The following is a 21,319-nucleotide window of genomic DNA, read 5'->3' on the forward strand; positions in this document are numbered from 1 at the left end:
AAGCCAAAGCCCAAGGTCCCAAGCCTTCAGGAAGAAAAACAAGGCATACGTCCAGAACAGGAGGCGACAAGGATATTTTGTTGTTTTTCTACGGACACTCAGTATTTTATCGCTGTACTATGTCTGTAAGCCATTCTAGACTCTTGCTTCCTCCTTACCGGTGAACCTAGCACACAGAACACTTCACAGATAATAAAATTGATACACAAAGAGGCATATGGCCTCCCAAGGTTGAAAAGCTTCAGTGGCCTCGATCAGGTCCAGAGTTCCTCCTGTGACTGTCCCCACTCCATCAGCTGAAGCTCCATCTTGGGATGTCTGTTCTGGGAAGTTGTTCTTCAGGACATATATGTTCTTTGCTTTTAACTTGTTTCTTAAAAAAAAGCAATCACTCAGTGCAAGAAGGCTATCCACATGAGTGTTTAACTGGGCCAAGTTCTGAGCCGTGTGTGAGTTCTTTGTACTGTAAACTCTTCTCCGACTGGGTATTGCACAGCGGAAATACTAACCCATTTTATTAATAGCCTGAGCTACAAGTAAGCATTACAAAAACAAACCTGCTAGGGGAAAGCGCACGCAACACTCTCCAAAGAAAAATGGAAATAACGCCTTGATTCCATGTGCCATCACTTTGATTCCATTAACAGACATAACTGAACATTCTCTCCATCACTAACACGTATGGCAAAATGAGTGGGTTTTCAACTGGATAGCTCATATATCACATTCTTGGATATGCAAACCTGGCCCCCCAACTAAAAGAAAGTGAAGGATAAAATTGCCCTTCCTGGTACTTGCTGTCTTAGTTATATTCTCAAAAACTTCCAGTACCAACTCCTCATGATGGAAGACTGGATTCCCACTGAATATCACATGTGGTGGCCCTGTCTGTGGATTTTAGAATTTTAATTTTAATTTTCCCTTCTCTGTCTCACAAATGCACTGATATATGACATCTACCTCCTATCCATATTGTTACTTGGACTCTTGTTTATTCAATGAACATTATAAAGCCTCAGACCATATAAAGGCTAATGAACAGACTATAGAACTGAGTTACAGATAATTCCATTCTCAACATAATCCATAATAAAACCACTCTAAACACTTCAAATAATCAACATTTGGGAATACTCATAAGGCATGGACCTTATAAGACTCCTCCCCATTTTCATTCTTTCTATTCAACATTTGCTCTTAAAAAAAATGAACTGTTGAGTTATTTCAGCTTCAAGACAAAAGAGACACCATTAGGAAATATGCTATACCTGAAGAGAACATTGAACTAGGGAAGAAACACTAGCCTGGAGCTCTGGGCATGTGCAAAGACAGTTATGTGTCAGCAGCTCAAAAGCAATGTATATAGAGAGCAGTCTGGGATTAGCATCTGCCATATGTATTCCACATGTGTACCATGGAGGTAGAATATCATGGGTCATACATATATAGTACTTAGAGGATCAGGAAAAAATGACATTGAGGAAAGATCCAGTGTGAATGTGTGGTTGGTGAGATTAACTCCAAGGTGTATGTACTAAGAAAGTAACAATTTCTGAAAAAACATGCCAATCCGTAACACAAGGAATAGGCAGATAATGAGTTGAGTTGTGGAAGAAAGTCGGATATGTAGGATTCATCTAGCTCAGTTGTTTCAGATTCCATGAAAGGAGATTCAGACCATGATCCTACAAAGTGGTTGTGGGGGTGCTGTGCTTGTGTGTATGCACACACAATGTGTTCACAAAAATATATCTGGGTGAGACAGGCATTGTAGAGCAGTAATAGCTTTTCATAGGGATGTGAACTCTTTGGATGAATTCCAGTTTCACAATCTAGAAAGAAAGACACGTTAAGGGAATCAAAATTAGTACAGAAGTGAAAGGTGAAGGTGTAATTCTGGTGACTGTAAACACACCTGCCTTCCATCTCTACTGGCCCAGAGAAATGGCTGTACCTTGAGACCTGGGCTCTGACACCACTCTTCCTTAGCCTGGACTTTGTCACTAGAATTTCAAGAAAAGATTATGGAGTAAGCTGGTCAGGTTTGTTCTTTGAAATCTATTTCTTCCAACTCTACAAGCCTATCCAGGTCCTGGAGGAAGTGTTGCAGTGTAGATGCTTTATCCAGGCTTAACAATGACCATTAAGTGTACCACTGACATGGTAGCACATCTGTGCCTACCATGGGCAGCATCAGAGGGACTTTGAAGGCTTGGAAACGACAGTGATGGAGAAGTGGTTTCTGTGTATCTGCCTTTCAGTTTTCAGGGTGGCAGGATAAAGAGTGTTATTCTGTCTGTAAGGATATCCAAGGATTCTGTTGTTGCCTGTCAACAGTGCCCATTCAGTGGTTTCCATACCCGTGAGCAAAGTTAAGTTTGTAGATATGGCTGTAGTACTGTGGTGAAGTGGTGGTTGGGGCTTGCATTTGGGTGAATGAATGTCCCAAAGTGGATAGAGATTAAAATATAGTTGACAGAGAAATAATTTCTATATTATTAGCATCGTGGACACTCTGAGGGTAATCCATCAATATAGCATTCCATGTGTTGTTTGGGGATCTCACAGATTCCTGAGGCATCTTGGCCTCAAGGGGAGCAAGGTGGTGATAAGCCTGGTTTCTATGTTGAGTTCATCCAAGGCCAGCTGGGAGCATGGAGTGGATGTAGGAGGTGCCGTGCTGCTCACTCTTCCTGTGTTTCCCTTCGGGGTTGAAGATTCCGACATGTTGCTTCATATTTTAGCATTTCTGAAACCACCTAACAGAACACTTGCTGAAAAGCTATAAATAATAATCCTCACAACTAGGCCATCACAGGTCACCTAGGTACTTTCTACCTACCCTGAAATGCAACACAGACAAGCTTAGCAATGGAGCACGTCATCAAAGAGGGAGCCTTTGCAATGTCTGACTGGTTGGTTGGTGTTGCAGAATAAAAATGATGACATTGCAGCTTGACATCACAGTAAAAGGCTTCAGTGAAGGGCCAGACACGAGTAGAGGCTTCCAGGAGAGGACATATTACCTTAGCATTTCTGACTGCTGAGGAGCTGAAAGATTCAGAAATTAAAGTGAGATAGTTAAAAGATAAAAAAAAAAGTGAGTCTACCAGTATAGCTGACCTGGTGACCATCATCACAGCCATGTTCCCGTCATGCCAAGACCTCAAAAATATCTCAATAGCTGATTTCGAGATTAAATGTTTTATAAAAGAAAGTACTGGGGGGGGGGGAGGGCAGAGGGTTGAGATAGGATAATGCCAATAATGACATTGGACACAGTTGTTTTAGTAAACATTGACACAAAAGGGTGTCAAGGGTTTCTCCCAGAGTGATATCGTGAGACAGAATCCTAGAAGTTTATCAAGGGACTGTAGGAATGGCCAACAGCCTCCAAGAGTAAATGAGATGGTCATTATCTACAAAATAAAAGTATGGCTAGTCATCAGTGGCTCTCACCAAGAACTGGGTATGTCTATCATGTTCACTCACCTACTCATCCAACAAATACCTCTAAAGTACCTACTGTTCTAGACAGCACCCCCACCCCAAGAAAAACATAAGAATTCCTACCTGAAATGCTTATCTGTTTTATACTGTAATATATGGGTCTTATATTCTGGTAGAAAGACATATAAGTCAAATATGTAAGATGCCAGGTGACATGTAGTACAAAGCAATAAGAGGGGAGGGGAGTAAAGGGATAGCCTAAGTTCTGGCAAGCAGCACAGTTTGGAGGGCATGGATAATGCAATTAGTCCAAAGAGTCTCGAGGTGGATAATGGCAATGAAGCTGTATTTCAGGACATGGTGAGGTAAGGATTTCCTAGAAACCCATACAAGGTTTTAGAAAGTTCAGTCTGTTACTGATCCCCCCAAAGCATGAAGACTTGGGGAGGAAGTCTTATGTAGGAAGCCATATCTAAGAGGAGAGTGAGTGAAACCCAGTAATAGGCATTTGACTGGCGTACATAGGATACTGGGGGTCCATCCTCTGCACCAGGAATTCATAGGCAAGTACTTTCTCTGCCTTCGTGTCCCTAGTAGAGTCAAGATAGCTTCCTAGAGACCATGTGAGAACCTCATACTATCCTCCTAGCTCTGCCCAGCCAGCAGTCAAGGGGAGCCCTTCCCATGTGACCCTAGTCCTAGGTCACAGGAATCTGACTCATTCTAAGTGACAGGCACCTTACTTAATGAGCTATAACATCTCTCCAATTCCTATAGCTAGACTACTGAGATACATCCAGGTGTTGTCTGTCATAAGCGATTCTGGGAACTCAGAACTCATAGAATACTCTGTTCATATGTCTGACAGTTCAAAAGAGCCTTACAAGCTCTGAGAGGTGTGGTAAAATACTTGTTCTGTCCTTAGTTTCCTTTGGTTATGTCCCTCAGCTTCCAGAAGACTGTAAAGTCCCACCTGGCTACATTGATATATGCTTGGCAGCAGCAGGAAGTGATTGTCAGCAGGGCTTGTCACCAAGACAAAGATGGAGTCCATTTTGCTTGATCATGAACAGAAAAGGGCCTCAAGAGAACTGAAAAAGAGGGATTCCAGATAAGGTCTTGTGATCCTAATAGAATCTGTTCTTTAGACCCAACAAAACAGAGGCCCTCAGCATAGAACTGAGTTCTTTTGGGGGGGGGGGCGGGGGAGGACGAGTTAGTTTTTTTTTTTTTTTTTTTTTCCTAGACAGGGTTTCTCTGTGTAGCCCTGGCTGTCCTGGAACTCACTCTGTAGACCAGGCTGGCCTCGAACTCAGAAGTCCGCCTGCCTCTGCCTCCCAAGTGCTGGGATTAAAGGCGTGTGCCACCACCGCCCTGCAGAACTGAGTTCTTAATTGTAGGAAGGTGGCTCACTCATCAGTGGGATATAAACATACCTTCCCCATGTCTTCTCCCCAGATCCCATTTAGGACTCATTTTACATATGCAATGGGATGGTGTGGTATGAATCCAGCTTTTTCTCAATACCGCATCAGTTTGACTCCAGAGGCAAACCCTTGAGGTTGAAGCCAAATAAGGAGGAAATGAGGCACCAGCTCACACCCACACCCATTTATTGTATGGAAGGGCTAATGCTTTAAGCCTTATGGCTTTAGAAACACATTGCAAAACTAAGTCCAGGAGATTGTCTACCACATCTGTGTATGAAATTGGTCAACCACTCCAGGCAAAGGCTACATAGGACAAGTACATCCCAGTTCAGGTCTTGATATAGGAGCTAACTGGTTAATGTCAAACAAAAATTTCCCTGTTGTTATGGGAAATTGAGAGTAAGTTGATTATTTTCTATTTTCTTTGCTCAGTATACACACTTATTGGGGGTGTTCTAACCATACCTGGAATGGGCCAACCTTCTTTTAGCTTGTTCTGATAAAAATTCAATTTTGAGCATGATTGAGACCTCATTTATGAATTGCAAAAATCATTTTGAACTTGCTTGCTAGCTGTATGAAGAATCAGCTTTAGCCTAATAGAATCCATGTTAAGTCATGCAAGTAATTGGATTACGGATTACTGTAATGTGAGTTCTGTGAGGAAAGGGGTTCAGGTTCTGCTATATGTTTTTTAAATTAATTTTTGTTACTTGACAACTTTTCTTCTTTATTAATTTCATATATACAATGTATCCTTGTATTCCCCTCCCTTTCTTAATCACCACTCTATCCACCAATAGCTACTCTACTGTCAGGTTTGTTATAGGTACTGGGAGACACCTGGGTAGTGTAGACAGTGAGTACAGTCTCCTTAGTGTGTATAGCTACAAACGATAATAATCTTCTCCACTTTTAGCACAGTCAGACAAGGGGCTAAGTACTGTGAAACAGGAAGGAGCTCTGGAGAATAACGACATCTTTGGCAAAACCCAATAGCATATGCCTTGTTTCCCAGACAATATCATAGATAAGTGGGTCTCTAAGACATGATCTGCAGGTAAAGCTAAATCCAGAACTGAGATACAGGACAGGGAAATTTAGCAGAGCTCTCCAATAGAAGGAGCCTTAATCAGAAGAGTGGGTGAGTTGGGATCCCAGATGGACAATCAGATGTGGGAAGGAAGCGACAGTGATTTGGCCAATGACAATTCAGAGAACACGGGTAGATGTGGGTTCATTCTCCCTGAGTACATTTTATTCCATTATCAACCCCGGAGTTTTTAAATGTGAAACCCAGTTGGCTTCCAGGTTCAGTGGATCATTTCTAATTAAGAATGGCAAATAAGAAGATTGGAAAAGTAAAAGCACCAGGGACCTGAAGCAGTAAACGGGGAAAATAAGCATAACAGAAAACATGTGGCCTGGAATGAAAGAGATGCTCAGAGAAACCAGGTTAGAAATGTGTCTCATTTGGTTTACTTTGCTACATCAGTTGCCAGCAGAACCTTAACACACAGCACTGACTGCAAAGGTCCTACACTCTGCCCTGCCCCACTCCTGTGCTCAATAAACATCCTGGGAGCTACAGGAGACGAAAATGTATGAATAGACCCATCATTTGTGTGAATCTGCCCAAGAGACCATCGGTAGCGGGTCCTACTGTGGCTCCCTAAGAGAGCAGAGCTGCCGTCAGCTTGAATGTCTCATGTGTTAGGACCGTTCCAGAAGTACATAAGAGAGATATAAAATAGCCCTAGCTAGGACTATAGTCTCTTTAGGAGAGAAAATACATATAAATATTCATAGGATGAAATTCACACCACGTAGGTTAGGAATAGTTCTTGCAACTGCCTAAGAAGTTTAAGAGATGGAATCATCTCCCTTCCTCCCTGTCTATCCAGCATCAAGAATGAATCACTCTGTGTAATGGCCATGATCCCTGGGTTGTTTACAAAGAACAACAACATAGTAGTAACAAGCATTGCAGTAGGGATAGTACAATAACAAAATCTACTAAGTCTGTCAGCATTGCTTTTCAATTTGTGTTCATTTTAGGGTGGCCCCATCTCATTTGTCTCTTGACTAAACATTACTCTTTCAGTGTGCCTAAATTCTTACCAATATTCATCCCAAGGCAAGAGAGGAGGTGATGTACAGAAGAAATAGTAGATATATCTGGCAGGAAGACTCAAGATAGTCTATAGTAACAAACCACCTTTAAATTTTCTTTTAATGATTTAGAACAAGAATGTGGTTTTTGTTAACACTGCATGCTCATATCAACAGGGAGGGCTCTGTTTATTATCTATCACAGAATTTTGCTGATGGGTCAAGTTTAAAGTTGCCAGTTACCATTCCAGACACAAAGAGGATTCTGAAGGTTCCTGTATCTACAATTAAATGTTTCAGAGGGAAATGGCTCAACACTAATGACCAGAACTAACCCTGTGTCCTTATTCAATCACAAGAAAGGCAGGAAAACTAATGGAGTGGTATCTAGAGGGTAGGAAGCTACAGGTGTTTTATCAGAATAACCAACCACCTTACCATTTCAAATCAGTCATACTTCAGGGTAATATTTATTTTGGTGATAGCTCAATATGTACATTTTGACTCACATAGGTATTTAAATTTTGCCTGTATTCAACAAGCATTTTTGTGCATGTGAATTTCAAATGTGTTCATTGGAATGCCATTCTTCATGTTTCTTTCATTATTTTCTGTTCCTTGTCTCGCCTTAATTCCTACTATCTGTGTCTATGAATATCAGGCTCTATATATAATGGATTAGTTTTCAGTGTCTATATAGGCATTATAAAAGTATAAAAATGAAAATTCTTCCTGTTCATGTCAAAACTTTTTCCAGTTAGGGAAATAATTTCTGGGGTATCCTGTCCTGATGAGCCCTCTATATGTGAGAGCTATAATTGTTACATCACCCATTTTATAACTCATAGAGTATTCTGTTGGTATGACACCCCACACAAGGGGTGCTGCGTGACAAAGAACATAAGCTTGTTAAATCTCTCATAGCAAAGGTGCTAACCTTTCAAAGGATGCTTTCCTCAGAGTAAGAACATGACAAAATGTCATGCTGCTCCATTATAAGCCATGCTGTGACCTTGTCCTAGAAATCACACGAGTCTTCCACTACTGACTAATTCTGGGGTCACTGGGAAGCCAAGGTAGAGTCTAGTGAGACATACATTCAAATTGCCTGCAGATCCAGATAGACAGTGGTACAGTGAGAACACTGGGATGGAATTGACCATGAATTAACAAAGAGGTTAGATTTAACAGATGGATATAAAAATATAGCTTTGATTATAGTCCATACATTCAAAAATCTGGATAGGAACATTAAAAATGAGGAATGTCAGATGACTAGAGGGAGGAACTATAATATCTGGGATGGAGGTGCTACATTAACTTATTGATTCAACTGTTGGTCAATTGTATGAGCTTTGAGAACTATTTCAACTGAACCACCAATCTTTTCAAAATCTAGTTTCTCACCTATAGAATTAGAAAGAAATAGGCATCAGTCTCTGGATCACTTTCATGTTGCAGCATTGGGTATTTCTGCTAGCTTAGCTGTGATCCATAAACCCATCACCTTCTCAGGGAAAATGTAATTAATATTTTGTCTTATATGTGGAGCAAATTAATTAGGACCTAATTAATGTCCTAATTAATGTAAACTTGTGAAAAATCCCATTTCTATATAAATAACAACCTGCCTGCACCGCAGCTTTGCTGATGAGAGATGCATAGGAAACAGGGGTCTGTCTTAGAGATGTCTCAGCTCTAAAATGAAGTTATCAGACATTAGCTGAATATGAGCTCCATTCTCTCTTATTCATTCATTCATTCATTCATTATGAAATCTGTTGATAACCCACTATGCATTCTATTGGGCAAAATTATCAGACTGGGGAAGGGAATCGAGGACGTTGGTGAATGCATTACTGTATGGCATCTCTGATACATAGGAAGGAGAGTGAAGAAGGAAGGCTGGCCAGTTAGAAAAAAGCAGAATGCTTTCTGAACTAACAGTCCCAGGAGGGAAAGAAATGTCAGAACACAGATTGAGTCTCTTCAATCCAAATACTAGAGACCAGAAGTTTGGACGTTTTGGTTGGTTGGGTTTTTGGTTGGTTGGTTTTTTGGTTTCTTGGATTTTGTAATACTTGTACAAATTTTATTAGTCAAACATCAATAATCTAAAGTTAATTCAGACTCCATAGCTCTTTGAGCATCATGAGTCTCAGGTTGGAGATGTGCAGCCTGGATGGGGCACAGAGTAAGCAACTTGGAGAAAGAGAAGATGTGGTCTGGGAGAAAGAGAAGGTGTAGTCTGGGAGAAAGAGAAGGTGTAGTCTGGGAGAAAGAGAAGGTGTAGTCTGGGAGAAAGTTGTCTGGGAGACTTCGAATTCTGACCAAGATAGAGAGGCAAAGACCAGACTTGTTTTTTCTGCCTGAAACAATTTTAATAGATAAAATATGAGAAATGATGTTTAAGAAAATAGACATGAGGCATGAGCACAATGTATGAGAGGTAGGAAGCTAGGCAAAGCGAGTTCTAGAAACCAGCCCAGCTTTCTGCATTGAGTCCCTAGATCTGGGTACAGGGAGTGACTGTAGCCCCTGTTCTAACCAAGACCTAAAAGATGTTTATGCAACATCAGTCAGAGTATATGAGCTATCTCAGTGGGCAGCAGCAAGTCCATGGCTAAAGATGCCTGCAGTTCTCTCTACAAGACTTAAAGATGTAACCCCATCACAGAATAAAACTCAAGAATAGTCATGGGGATGCTGAGCATGGTATTATACACCTATAATTCCAGCATCTGGGAGGCAGAGGCAGGTGGATTGCCAAGTTTGAAGCCAGTCTGGTCTACAAAGCAAGTTCCAGATCACCCAGGGCTACACAGAAAAGACCTGTCTTGGAGAGAAAACTGAATAGTCATGGGAATATAAAAGTATTGGTGAAATAAGGCAAGATCCACAATCTCTAGCTTCTAATAAAACATTGTCAAGCATGCAAAGAAGCAGGAAATGTGTTCTATAATGAGGAGGGCAGGAGTCAGCTGACACTAACTCTGACTTGACAAAGAAGCTAGAATTAACAGACACAGATATAAATACATATAGTTATTGGGCATATTTATAAATTCAAAAACCTGGATAGAAACCTGGAAGATATGAAAAATGGCACATGTTAGACTTCTAGGTGTAAGAAGTACAATGTCTGAAATGGAGGGGAGTACACACGAGTAATAGTGAGTCAAGCTAGCATACAAAAGCACAGTAATAGAAGCATTATTACCATGTACACATTGTATATGTGTATTCATGTGTGTATTTAGGTCTCTGTGTGTGTATTGTGTGCATACATGCATGTGTATACATGTACATGTGTGTTTATGTGTTCACCACCACAGAGGCTAAGAAGAATGGATTGTGTGCTAACATAAAATCTTTATAATTTAGAATTCTATGCTGAGCTAAAGTATAATTTAAAATGAAGGTAAAATAAAGCTGTTTTCAGACATAAAAAAAACCCTAGAAATTATAAGTATTATAAGTCCTTGATTTTTTTTAAAAAAGTAAATTAAATATGCAAGGGAAGAATTAGGTGTAAGATATACTGAGTATAACAAATACTAACATATGGTTTCAAATCTTATTAAATATCTAGTACAAGCAATGAGGAAAAATACACACTTGAAATGGGGGACAGCTGTTTTAAAAAGTGGAGCACTTTAGAGAGAAGGAGGCCAAGAAGATGAGATCCTTGACTAACTCAAGAACAGGGTAAAGATAGCAATTGTTGGTCTCACATCTGTAAGCCCAGCCCTGAAGAGATGGGAAGAACAAGTTTCAAGGCAGTCTAAACCACAGAAGCTACAGAGCAAGATATCTCTCAAAAAAACAATAGTAGGAGCTAACTTTTTGTTGGAAAAGTATGTATTTTTATGTTGGGAAAATATAAGTGTATAATTTTAATACTAGAAAAAGAAATAGAAGCAGAAATGAGCCTAAGTATATTATGAATCACAATAAATATAAGGAGATCCAAAACATTAATTAAAATATAAATATTTTTCAGTTCTATATTTGCTCAAAATTCAGATATATATTCTGTAAAAGAACTATAAATCTTAAGCAATATTATAGAAAATAAGCAAGACCTACCAGGAAAGTACTAAGCAAAAGGAAGCAGGTTTGGAAATTTTGGTATTAGATATAAACTACAATTGAAGAAAGGCTGGAGAGATGGCTCATGAGTAAAAATGCCTTCTCTCACACTTGACAGCCTTAGCTCAGTCCCTGAAAAAATAACTAACTCTCAAAGGTTGTCATCTCTCCTCCACGTGTGTGCTATGACACACACAAACACACATGTGCCAGTGTGTGCAAATGCATACATACCCACACCAAAAAAAAAAAATTCTTTAATGTTTCAACAAGTTTTGGCAAGGGCTTGGAGGGTAAAGGCATGGGCTGCCCAGCCTGAGAGTATAACTTGATCCTTGGGACCCATGGGGTGGAAGAAGAGAGCTGTCTCTGCATGCAGTCATGGTGTTTGCACCTAGGGTCTTGATAGGGCTTGTTTTCCCCACCAGTTAAAGAGTTAAAAGACAGGAAAGAATCTCAAGCCATCAGGTAGTAGTAAAGGTGGTGCTTGGGGAAGACCCCAGGCACAGAAAATTGCAGCAAACAGAATCAGCCAGTAAAGAAAGGCTTTTATTAGGGGTGAAGAAATAGGAGGCAAGGCACACACGAAGTCCCAAAGCCTGCTCTCTCCTTAAGGGATGGAGGTTTTAAGGGTCTTTGAGGGAATCTTCCTCCCCCAATTTAGAGCTGGTCAGACAGAAATCTGATAGGTTCCCATATCTGAGGTCTAGCCTTGAACTTAGACCTGTCAACAGACAGAGGAGCGTTCCTGATGGGAGAAGAGGCCCACCAAGCCTTTGTTGTAAGCCTCCAGGCCTTCGTCTCATCAGGAGGATGAAGAAGCCAGCCATCTTGGAAGTTCACCATCTTAATACCTAGTCATGGCCCCTCTCCATATCTGTCTGCCAGGGAGTCTGTCTAATTCCTAGTTTCTCAACACAAATAAATGAGATAGATAGATAGATAGATAGATAGATAGATAGATAGATAGATAGATAGATAGATAGGATAGATAGATAGGCAGATGATAGACAGATGATAGATAGATAGATAGATGATAGATGATAAATAGATAGATGATAGATGATAGATAGATAGATAGATAGATAGATAGATAGATAGATAGATGTCATTTTAAATTTTGAAGTGGTATGTTTAATGTTCTAACAGAACTAATATGGAAACTGCTATCTGAAATTAGGGATACTACCAAGCCAACATTTTTTTTAAAGAAAGTAGAGAATAAGACAAAAGGAAAAGAAACCGGATGTGGTAGCACATGCCTGTGATCCCAGACCATAGGAAATAAGTTCTAACCAGGCGGGGGCTTCATAGTGCAACTAAAAAGGGAAAAGAAGGAAACTGTGTTTGTGGCTTGGAGAAGAGCTAAGCAAGGCACAGAAGCAAAAACATCAGAGCTCGGCGTTAACCATGTCGATTGGGCAGGTCCCACAGAGCAGGCTGGGAACAATGTGGGAATGTCCACAGAGTATACAGGTGAATGTCCAAGACCCCAGCTGGCACCCACCTGCACAGCAGCTTACAAGGCTGCATTCACACCAAAAGGCAGCAGGGAATTATGAGACACAGAACTAATTTTCATCAAGAAGAACATAGCGTCCCTAGGCTTCTGGATGTAGAGGTCAATGGTGAAGACAGAGAGCTACATAAAGCCCAGGCCGGGTGACAGTGGGCACAAGACTTGACTGTTAACTCTGAGCAGCCAGAAGCTAGGAATCTCTCAGAAGTTTTGCATTAGGAGAAACATGCAAATAAATGGTTCCCCCCACACACACACACACCCCCAAGGAAGTTAGATAAAGATGGCTAGAGGCTAACGAAGTAGGGGGCTGTCTCTATGGGGAGAATTGAGTTGAGTGGGCTGGGCACATAGCTCAGTGAGAGCACACTCCCAGTGCTCCAGTGCAAAACCTAGCACCTCAGCAAAGAAAGCAAAACTTAAAGTTGACTGGTATTCATCAAGATTCAAAGGGAGTTTTGAGATTCCAGAGCAACCCTACAGAATTTAGACCGCTTGCTAGGGACTGTTGGGATCATTTAACAAGTAGAAAAGCAACATCCTAGAAGTACCAATAAAACTAAAAATTCAGTATGACCACATTAAAATTATAGACGTTAAAATACACAAAAGGAAGCCCAGTTGGGGAGAAAACAGCTCTTCTCACAAAACTTGTGTCAGAATCAGTTACTCTTAGTTTATCTGAATTTGCCTGTTGGACTGTTTTGTTTTCTCTTAGAAGGTTCTAGGCTCCACCTAGACCAGCAGAATTTGGCTTTCCAAAACTGCTGTGAGGCAGCCTGAGTGAGTTTCAATTCATCTGGGCATCACTGCTGGGTGATCTCATGATTAACTCTGTGGGATTCCTGCCCTCTCTCCCTCTTTTCAACAAGATGTAAGTTCCTCAGATCCAGAATACCTTTGAATTCATTTTTATGTCCTGATCAAAATTAAAATAACAGGGGCTGGAGAGATAGCTCAGCAGTTAGGAACATTGACGGCTCTCCCAGCTCCCACATGGCAACTCACAATGTCTGTAGCTCCAGTGGATCCAACTCCCTATATGATCCTGTGGTTCATTTGGTATAGGCGAAACACCAAATATATGTACATACATACATACATACATACATACATACATACATACATTCAAAAATAATAATAATAATGGCAATTTAAAAGCATCCCCAAGTTTCCCTTGTCTACCTTCATAAGACCCTGACACCCAACTGTCACCCATAACTCCTAGGATTAGTCTTGTGATTAACTTGAGTGAGGTAGAAATTCTGTGGCCTGCTAGTGTCAGTGGCACATATAGGGGTGGCTATGGAAGAGATGACTGTAGAGAAGGCTTCCTTGCCTTGGAGTTGAACTTGAAGGTAAGAAAGAGTTTCCAGGGGCTGGAGAGATGGCTCAGCAGTTACAGCACTGACTGCTCTTCCAAAGGTCCTGAGTTCAAATCCCAGCAACCACATGGTGGCTCACAACCATCTGTAATGAGGTCTCTTTTGGTATGTCTGAAGACAGCTACAATGTACCTATATATAATAAATAAATCTTAGAAAGAAAGAAAGAAAGAAAGGAAGGAAGGAAGGAAGGAAGGAAGGAAGGAAGGAAGGAAGGAAGGAAGGAAGGAAGGAAGGAGGAGTTTCCAGAAGGTGCCAGCAGTGTTGTTTAGAGGAAAGCATACTTATTCCAGAGTAAAGAAACATCATGGTAAGAGGCAGTGACTTGAGGGAAATGCTGAGTGTGTTTGGCAATCAGCAAAGGTGGCTATGCTTTGAAGCAGAGGGTCTGTCTATGTAGCAGATGGGTTGGAGAGCTGGCAAGACTCCAAGCCACAAAGCGCAGGCGCAGAGATGTGGGCCTGGTTCTCTAGGCAGCAAAGGATAGAGCAGCATGAACTTGTTCACATCCCATGACCTCTCCCCTCAGAAAGGAGTAGGGAAGATGGGTGCTGATGAAGGCTTATCCTTATGGAGTGTTTAGACGCCAATGAGGAGCCAAAAATGGAGCAGCAGATGAGAAACCTCTAAGTCTTCGCTGAGGTGTCAGGAAGGAGTATCTCCAAAACAGAAGGGCCAGCATGCTGGTTTACATAGCTCTCAAGCCTTTGACAAGTGTGAGGATATGACAACATAAAAAATGTGTAAGCTTCCTCACACCATCTCCTGCAATGGGGTGGGAAGATTTCCCATGACCTTGATGGGAACCAAGAAAGATCACATTTAATATGACTGGTATGTATGTGGTGTATGTGTGAGAGGCTATTTGGCCTTTAGTTAAGTAGTCAGCATGGCTTCTGTCTCACCTCTGAGTAGTGCCCTGTGGTTGGAGGATCAGGATATGTGGCCACGTTGTGAGTCAGTGAGTCAACATTTGGGATGATTTCCTAAAGCAATGCTAAGTGTCCTTGGGGACAAGGACACTGAATGTAGACACAAGAACTTTCCATAGGGGACTTTTTCCTGAGAGAAACTTAGACTAGAGCTAGAATAGGCTATCTGGTAGACCAGGAGGAGGTGAGGCTCGTTCCTGCATTTCTTTCAGAAGAGCTTTGCAATATGAAAAGACTGTATTTTCAGAAGGCCTTTCACGATGACTCTCCTGAAGCAAAGCCGTAGAGTGCAGAACAGCCCCCACTCATGCCCAGAGTCCTTGGCACTCCCCACCCCGCCCCACACAGGAGAAGCTGTGGTTCAGAACACAAACTTGGAGCTTAAGGATGTTTATAGAATATTTTCTCAGATGCCCAATGTTCTAATTTTATAGATGAGAAACTCGTCCAGGAACGGCCAGTGGGGAACCCAGCTTCTCCGTCTACATGGGGGCAGAGCCCTTAGCCTCCCACACTGTCATAGGAGGGATGGGGATGCCACAGGCTGTGACTGAGGGAGTGTGATCTCACAGAGAAAGAGGAGCCAGGAGAACCAGTCACATGGGGATTTCAAAATTATTCTAAAATGGTTTTGAAAGGTTTTAGAGAAAACTCCCCTTAGCATCCGCATGGGGGACATTAAAATGCACCATAAGCCTCCCATCGCCTCCCACCCCATACTTAGGCTGTGTGTGCTTTCTGGGGACTCTGAGTACCTCTCTCCAAAATTCCTGATCCTCTGACATTCCAACCCTCCCCCAACTGAGAGAAAGACTAGAAGCTCTAAAGTACTGTGTGTCCATTAAATGATGAGGAAGATAATTCTGTGGTCACTGCCCCCAGCTGACCATCCATCCACCTCACTGACTTCCCCTCCCCCATCCCAGATGCACCTGCCTAACTCCCAGCAGCCAGGCAGCTTAGAGCACAGCGAGAGACCAGGATGGAGGGGTGTGGATATTGTGCCCCAGCTTTAGTGGGGTATTAAATAAAGAAGAAGGTGTTGCCACTGGCGTTTCTACAGGAAACGGGAACTAAGCATCCCAGCTTGTCTTTGAAAGAAATAAGGGAGAAAGGATGGCAGGAGTGGGCTGTGTACTCTTATCCATTCAATCTTGATTTATTTTAAAAGTAGATGTCATAAGGAATGAGCTGTTCAATGAAGTCTCGTCTATCTTTGGTCACTCACTGAGGCCCCTTTAGGTCTGTACACCAAGTAACTAACTGTGTCCCTGTATCCTGGTTTGAGTTATTGGGGGAGAGGGTGTTTAGACATAATCTGGGAATATGGCTGCGGTGTCTAATGGGAATAGCGAGTGGATGGCTAGCCCCACGTGGGAGATGGGACTGATCATGCCTTAGACCACTTTAGAATTATAATTACCTCAAACATCTTTAAGTAAATCCGTTTGTTTGATAATGGAGTAACTATGATTAGGGAAAATGTTCATCATGGAGTTGGGGGTGTAGTGCTGTTGGTAGCGTATGCTTGCAGAGCATACATGAAGTCCTGGTTTGATCCCCAGCACCGCACAAATTGGGTGGTGTGGTGCTTCTCTGTGGTCTAGAAGTTGGAGGCAGGAGAATCAGCAGTTCAGACCCATCCTTAATTACATTGCAAGCTCAAGGGTAGCTTGTGTTATATAAGATCCTGTCCCCCATCCCCCCAAAAAAAACTAAACAGAAAAGGAGGAGGGGGAAGGTAGGAAAAGAGAAGGAAGGAAGGAAAGAAAGGAATAAAAGGAAAGAAAGAAAAAGGAAAGGAAAAGGAAGAGGAATGGAAAAGGGAAAGGAAAGAGATTTGCTTGTCCAGGCCACAGAACTAGGCTAGCATGCCCAGAGCCCTTCCTTTCAGTCCAGAACTCTTGACACGTTCTGTGTTCTGGAGCTACGAAGATCATCTTTTGGTAGGTCAAAGGCCACCCAGCAAAACACCATTTTAGCTAATCACAGTCCTGCAGGAAACACTAGTTTATGTCCGTTACAATGTACACATAGGGTTCGTGAGCCTGCTTCCCTGGCTAAACCACATAGCTCCTGTGTATATACAAGCTGTCCTTCCCTGTGTTACTCTGAACACCCTGAACTGATTGTCATCATTGCCTCTTCTGTACCATTTGGAGCTGCATGTTAACAACAGTTGGTGAGTTCCCAGTCACAGTGTGTTCTCGGAGGGGTAGACCTCACTTCCTTTCATGAAATACAAGCAGTCTTGAGCGCTGGGAATGTTTGCATTGCTTAACTGTGAGACTCTTTGTGGGTCTTCGTGTGTATGTATTTTGTTTTAGAAAACTCAATGTGCCTTAGAGCCTTATTAGCACACAGTTGGTTTTTACATTTTTACATCAGCCATGCCAGCTTGAGTTAGTTACATTTAGTCCTTAGGAAAAGAACTCTCTGAAGAGAGTTTAGATTAGGGTTAGATCTTACCAGGAATCCATACAAGTGTGGTAGACATCATGGGCTCTGGGAACTTTGTGACCATGGAACTTATAGACCTGAGTAGTCTGCATTTATTGAATGGTCCTAGATCAAGATGGTTAGAGGGGCTTTGCTTGATGGTCCAGTTTAACTTTCCCTCACCAGGGAGCCCTACCAAGAATCCACAAGGCATGGAGTGAAGCCTCCCGCCAACACTCCATCTTGTCTCCCTGCCACCTGTCCATCTCACACACAGGTTTTGCACTCTACACAGACCTTTACTCCATGTGATCTCCTAACAAATTCCAGCTTGGCAATAGCACACTGTGACCCCACTGACCTCTCTCTTCCCCAGAGCAACCATTTCCTCCTCAGGTAAATGTACCGTTCACTTGATATTTCCTACCTCACATTCCTGACAGATGGGAAATAGTTGAGTTAACCGTGTTTGTGCTTTCGATCGTATCATTTGTTGTCATTCATCCTGGTCCAATCCTCCTGCCTCGAGCCTGTAGTGTCATCAGCTGTACCAGGAAGTCTTTTCATACAGGAAATTGTAGCCTTGCCACAGAAAGCCCTTAGCCCACCTGTTCTAATGTGTAAGGCTGAGTGAGCAGATCATCAGGAAGGCATCATCTGAAAGTAAAAAGAGAATTTTAGGGGCAGAGAATTTGTTGCTCCATCTCCAATGCTGGAACTTAGTGACTGTGTGACTTTGAATGGATCACCCAAGTTCTTTGAGCCTCAGCCTACTAATTGGAAAGTGGAGTATTGTGAGAGTAAACCGAAATTGTAGACGTGCAAACATTTTGTCGATTACTGCATTAGTTATGCTTCTATCACTTCTATCACAAGTGATAAGATGACATGATCAAAGCGACTTGCAGAACAGTTTATTTGGGCTTATAGTCCCAGGGGGATACATCCCATAATGACAGGAATAACATGATGGCAACTGGCAGACATGGTGGCTGGAGCAGGAAGCAGAGTATTTAGACTTCACATCTGAAACTGAAAGCAGGAGACAGGCAGCAAACTGGAAATGACACAAGGCTTTTGAAACCTTAAAGCTCTCCCCCACCCCCAGTGACATACTTCTGCCACAAGATCCCACTTCTTAGCCCTACCCAAAGAGTACCATCAACTGGGGACCCAGTAAAATGCCTGCGACCGGGACAGACATTTATCATTCAAACCTCCACAGCTACAAAGTCCCATACCCATGAAAAGGATATTACCTCCTCTGTTCTTCTCCTCTGTGTGCTTTGGTAGCTCTTGCTAAGTTGAACATTACCTCCCTGTCAAAGCTTGCATTCTCAGCCCAGCTGTTGACCCCTGTTGACCCCTGTTGTCAGAATGTACAGAAACAGCACAGGGACAGGGTGGGGGTGGGGTGTCATTCTTGTTGCTTTCTATCTGGCTGTCCCAGGCCCCCTGCGTCTCTGGTGCATCAGAGAGCAATGGCGTTCGAGCTGCCAGTCATAGTCTCCTGACCCAGGTCCACTCTATTTGAGAAGAAAAACAGATAGTTAGCCTCCTCAGCATCAGCAGCAGGTCACACAGACTCGCTAAGACACATTCTCTCAAAACTTAGAGACCTGAAGCAAGAAGCACTTATTTGGAACTTTGTGTGGAACACTTGACTAGCAGTTCTTATGCGAGATTTCTCTTGAGGGCGGGGTGATACAGCATCAAGGCCCCCTCCCTAGAGGCTCGAGGTTTGCTGCTCATTTGCTGGGCTCTTGTCACTAGGCTGTTCCTGGCCTTGTGGATTCTGTAAAGTTGTCAACGTGTCCTCGAGACAGAACAGCAGGCTTCCCCTGATACAAGGGAGTAAGGACGAACTGCAGGTCCCTATCCTTCAGCCTCAGAAGTCCCATGTCAGCACAGCCACCCTCTTCTCACCAGAAACATTGCTAGCGGGGAGAGAAGGCAACCTCTACCAGCCATCAAGCTGGTTGATGGCTCCTGCCTGTGGAGTGTCTCAGCACTTAGAAGACTGAGGCAGGAAGACCCTGAGTTCAAGGCTAGCCTGGACTACATAGTGACTTTAAGCTACATAGAGTCTGTCAAGAGATGGGAATGGAGGGAGAGTAATAGTGGGGAGGGAGAGGGAGAGAGAACAAAAAGGAAATTCTAAGAACCTACGAGTGTGTTCTGGGAATTGTGCACCTTTGGCACTAGCTGTACTTTGTCTGCAAATGAATTTCTATAACAGATAAACTCTCTTAAAGTTACTTGATTAAAGATAATTCTCATTCAGAAGTAATTTGTAGAAGGGAAATTAATTTTTGACAGCACCATCTCAGGAGAATATGATGAAATTGTCTGTCACAGACAGAAGAGTAAAATGCAAGAGCGGGCTAAGGGATCGGAAGCTAATGGAGACCCACGCGTACACGCACGCGCACGCGCACACAATCCCAAGTTCAGGAAACACTGAATGAGCAGATGCAGGTTTGAAGATACAGTCTCAGGGGATCCCAGTTCAAGTGACAGAGTGTGACCCAAATGTACAGAAAACAGGTGGCAGTAACAGACGCTTATGTGAGCCCTGCTGCCCTTGAATACTGTAGCTGGGTACCTAAGCTGGTGCTAAAAATGGTGACACACATCTTTAACCCTAGCACTCAGGAAGCAGATGCAGACAGACCTCTGTGAGTTAGAGGACAGCCTAGGCTACATAGCAGATTCCAGGCCATCTAGGACTACATAGTAAGATCCTACCCTACCCCCCCCACACACACACACACAAAAGAAAGGAAGAAAAAGAAAAAAAGATTGTCTAGGTACCTAAACTTCTGATAAATATCACAATGAGATAAATAATATAATATAAACTTAATAATAGCATAATATACTAAATACTATATTGCAGTCACTTAAGCTTATGTTAAGTGCTCCCATATAGGATCTACAGATGCAACTTTTCTCATTGCCATGACAAAATATTTGACAGAAACACCTTAAATGATAAAGAGTTTATTCTGACTCATAGAGTCAGAGAGTATGGCCCATCATGGTAGGGAAGGCATGGGAGTGACTCTGGTGGGGAAAGAGCATGACAGAGCTCTTCCCATAGGGACTGGGCCAGGGGACACCCGAGCTAGACTGTCCTTAAATGCCCATCCTTAATGACCTGCTCCTACTCTGTTCCAAAAACCCCAAAGGTTCTACAACCCCCATCCAGCTGGAGACCAAGCCCTCAACCATGAGCCGTGGAGACGGTCTAGATATGAACTGTTACAGGGACTGAGCTTATATTGGTGTCATAAACATAATGAAAACAGGTTGTCCTCTTCTATACATGGTCACCTACATGATCTCTTATTCTCTTTGTTCTTATAGGTTGCAACTCACACTTAAGTAATTTCTGTGAAGTTTACAGGTTAGTAGAGTTATAGAAATCAAAAAAGTGAGATGATTTAAAAGGGGAAGGGTCTTAGGGCAATGGACCATAGGGCCTAGGAGACAGTAGTGGAAACAGACAGGCAGTCAGTGGGAGCACTCAGTGTTGCGGCCAGTGAGAGCACTGAACACCGCAGCCAGTGGGAGTACTCAGGGTGCAGCCACTCTGCTTTGCTACACATCAGGCAGACATTCATGAGACACAGTCACAGGTGTGCTCAGTAGGTACTCATTGGGTAGACACTAAATGCCAGGCCTCGCTCCAGATTCAGGAGATGGACAAAGTTAAGTGCAGATGACGTCTACTCAACTTGATCTTTTATCATAATGCAGGTGTAGGTGGCAAACTATACAGCACATTGGTGAAAAGCGTTTGAGGTAATTAAACAAGACTGTTTTCCACCATGAATGCAGAGAAAGTCTACTCAGGGAATGCTAAAGCTAGTGGGGCCCCAAGTCCAATTTCTTCTCCTAAGAATAAGGATTCAGGTCTGGAGAAGGCAAAGGATAGTCAGTGTCACGTAGAAGGAG

The sequence above is a fragment of the Apodemus sylvaticus genome, chromosome 15 (genome assembly GCF_947179515.1).
Source record: "Apodemus sylvaticus chromosome 15, mApoSyl1.1, whole genome shotgun sequence".
Classification (NCBI taxonomy): domain Eukaryota; kingdom Metazoa; phylum Chordata; class Mammalia; order Rodentia; family Muridae; genus Apodemus; species Apodemus sylvaticus.